The sequence below is a fragment of the Mesoplodon densirostris genome, unplaced genomic scaffold, assembly GCF_025265405.1.
Source record: "Mesoplodon densirostris isolate mMesDen1 unplaced genomic scaffold, mMesDen1 primary haplotype scaffold_37, whole genome shotgun sequence".
NCBI lineage: Eukaryota > Metazoa > Chordata > Mammalia > Artiodactyla > Ziphiidae > Mesoplodon > Mesoplodon densirostris.
The window spans coordinates 2909891-2913298 of NW_026778196.1; positions in this window are offsets into that span (position 1 = coordinate 2909891).

Below are 3408 nucleotides of genomic sequence, written 5' to 3' on the forward strand. Positions count from 1 at the left end.
TATCAAACATTGTGATCAGAAGGGTTTGGAGCATTATGATGACAGAGGTCATGGAGAATATTGATTTAATTGTGAGGACAATAGCCTGAAGCATTATGATGATGGGCATGGTTCATTGTGATGACAGGGTTCATGAAGAATTGAGATGAAAAGCGGCATGGAGCATTGCGATACAGGGGTCTTGGAGCATTGTGATGACAAGGGTATGGAGCATTGTGATGAGAAGGCCATGGAACATTCTGATGACATGCGTCATGGAGCTTTGTGATGACAAGGGAATGTAACATTGTGATTTCAGGGGTCTTGAGCATTGTGATTAGAAGTGTCATAGAACCTTGTAATGACTAGGCCGTGGAACATTGTGATAGCAGTGGTCATGGTGCATTGTTATGACAGGGGTAATGGAAAATTGTGATGAGAAGGGTATGGAAGTTTGGTCTGAAATGTTTCATGGAATATTGTGATGAGAGTGGGCATGGAGCATTGTGATGACAAGGGCACGGAACACTGTGATACATGGGTCATGCAGGACTGTAATGAAAAGGGCATGTAGCATTGTGATTACATGGGTCTTGGAGCACTGTGATGAAAAGGGCATGGATCAGTGTGATGAAAAAGGCATGGAGCCTTGTCATCACAGGGTTCAAGGAGCATACAGACAACAAGTGTCAGGGAGCATTTTGATGACAAGTGTATTGAGCATTGTGATGACGAAGGTCTTGGAGCACTGTGATGAGAAGACCATGGATAACTGTGATGACGAGCGTCATGGGGCATTGTGATGACAAGTGTTATGGAATATTGTGATCACAAGGGTTTGGAGCATTGTTAAGACTGAGTCATGGAGCATTTTGATTTCATTGTGATGACAATAGCATGAAGCATTATGATGATGGTCATGGTGCATTGTGATGACAGGGTTCATGGATCATTGAGATGAAAAGGGGCATAGAGCATTGTGATTACAGCGTTCTTGGAGCATTGTGATGAGAAGGGTCATGGATCCTTGTGATGACAAGGCCATGGAACATCGTGATGGCCGGGGTCATGGAGCATTGTGATGACAAGTGAATGGAGCATGGTGATGACAAGGTCCTGGAGCATTGTGATGAGAAGACCACGAAGAATTGTGATGTCAAGTCTCATGGAGCATTCTGATTAAAAGGGGCATGGAGCATTGTGATTACAAGGGTCTTGGAGCATTGTGATTACAATGGCATGGAGCATTCTGATGAGAAGGCCATGGAGCATTCTGATGACATGCGTCATGGATTTTTGTGATGACAAGGGCATGGAGCATTGTGATTACAGGGATCTTGGAGCATTGTGAAGAAAAGGTCATGGATCATTGTGATGAAAAAGGCATGGAGCCTTGTCATGACAGGGTTCAATGAGCATACTGACGACAAGTGTCAGGGAGCATTGTGATGACAAGTGTATTGAGCATTGTGATGACAAGTGCATGGAGCATTGTGATGACAAGGGTCATGGAGCATTGTGCTGAGAAAGGCATATAGCATTGTGATGACAAGGGTCAAAGAGCATTGTGATGAGAAGTTCACGGAGCATTGTGGTTAAAAAGGTCACAGAGACTGTTGATGAGGAGGGCATGGACCATTGTGATGACAAAGGTCATGAAGCATTGTGATGACTGGAGTCACGGAGCATTGTGATGTCATGGCTCATGGAGCATTGTGATAACAAGGGCATGGAGCATTGTGATGACAAGGGCATGGAACATTGGTCTAATAAGTTTCATGGATTATTGCGATGACATTTGGAAAGGCGCACTGTGATGACAAGGGCATGGAGCATTGTGATGACCAGGTCATGCAGTATTGTGAAGACAGGTGTCAGGGAGCATTGTGATGACATATGTAATGGCCCATTGTGATGCCAATGGCATGGAACATTGTGATGCCAAGTGTCATGCAGGATTCTGATGACAAAGGTAATGGAGCATAGTGATTACAATGGCTTGGATCATTGTGATGAGAAGGGTCAGGGAGCATTGTGCTGACAAGTGCATGGAGAATTGTGATGACAAGGGTCATGGAGCATTCTGATGACAAGCTTGTGGATTATTTTGATGACAATAGCATGGAGCATTGTGAGGAAAATGGCATGGGGCTTTGTGATTAAAAATGCATGGAGCCTTTTCGTGACAGGATTCAAGGAGCATTCTGATGACAAGTGCCAGGGAGAATTGTGATGACAAGTGTATTGAGAATTGTGATGACAAAGGTCATGGAGCATTGTGATGAAAAAGGCATGGAGTATTGTGATGACAGGCATCATGGAGCTTTGTGATGACAAGTGTTATGGAACATTGTGATCACAAGGGTTTGGAGCATTGTGATGACAGAGGTCATGGATCATTTTGATTTCAAGGAGCATGGAGCATTGTGATGACAAGGGCATGAAGCACTTTGCTGACAAAGGCATGGAGCATTGTGATGACATGTGTCATGGAGCACTGTGATGACAAGCGTCACGGAGCATTGTGAATACAGGGGTCATGGAGCATTGGGATGACAAGGGCATGGATCATTGTGATGACAAGGGTCATGGAGCACTAGGCTGAAAATGTTCACGGAGTGTTGTGATGACAGGGGTCATGGAGCATGGTGATTACTAGGGAATGGAACATTGTGATGACAAGAGTACCGGATCATTGTGTTGTCAGGTGTCATGGAGTGTTGTGATGACTGTGGTCATGGAGCATTGTGATGATATTGGCCATGGAGCATTGTGATGAGAACGTCGTGGAGCATTGGGCTGAAAATGTTCATGGATTATTGTGATGACAGTGGTCATGGAGCATTGTGATGACAAGGGAATGGAGCTTGGTGATGACAAGGTCCTGGAGCATTGTGATGAGAAGACCATGGAGACTTGTGATGAGAAGACCATGGCGACTTTTGATGACAAGTCTCATGGAGCATTCTGATGAAAAGGGGCATGGAGCATTGTGATTACAGGGGTCTTGGAGCATTGTGATGACAAGGGCATGGAGCATTGTGATGAGAAGGCCATGGAGCATTCTGATGACATGCATCATGGAGTCTAGTCATGACAAGGGCATGGGGCACTGTGATTACAGGGATCTTGGAGCATTGTGATGAAACGGTCATGGATCATTGTGATGAAAAAGGCATGGAGCCTTGTCATGACAGGGTTCAAGGAGCATACTGACGACAAGTGTCAGGGAGCATTGTGATGACAAGTGTATTGAGCATTGTGATGACAAAGATCATGGAGCATTGTGATAAGAAGACCATGGATAATTGTGATGATGAGCGTCATGGGGTTTTGTGATGAAAAGTGTTATGCAACGTTGTGATCACAAGGGTTTGGAGCATTATGATGACAGAGGTCATGGAGAATATTGATTTCATTGTGATGACA